A 346-nucleotide genomic window follows, 5' to 3' on the forward strand; every position below is an offset into this window, starting at 1 on the left:
AGTGGCTTGTCGATGTTAACCACCTCGCCTGATATGCATGGGGTCGTGGGTTCGATTCCGACCCTGACGCCTGCTGCTGTCTATTTGGAGCCGGCGTGCCTCTCTCTCCACGTGGTCGCATGGAGTTTTTTCTTCGGGTCCTCCGGTTTTTCCCCTCCACATTTAAAATTAACATCACGCGTTTAGAGTATTTGGCCGCTATACATTTCCACATGATAAGCAACTTCGTTGAGCTATCACTCGACTGAAAAATAGTGGACCTTACCCGGTAAAAGGAAAACATGCTTATAGTTTTTATCTCAAAGCGATGACGCAATGTCACTCGATGCCGCGCTGACGTCACCGT

Source organism: Lethenteron reissneri, chromosome 18 (assembly GCF_015708825.2).
Source record: "Lethenteron reissneri isolate LAM-NWPU_2019-01 chromosome 18, ASM1570882v1, whole genome shotgun sequence".
Classification (NCBI taxonomy): Eukaryota; Metazoa; Chordata; class Hyperoartia; order Petromyzontiformes; family Petromyzontidae; genus Lethenteron; species Lethenteron reissneri.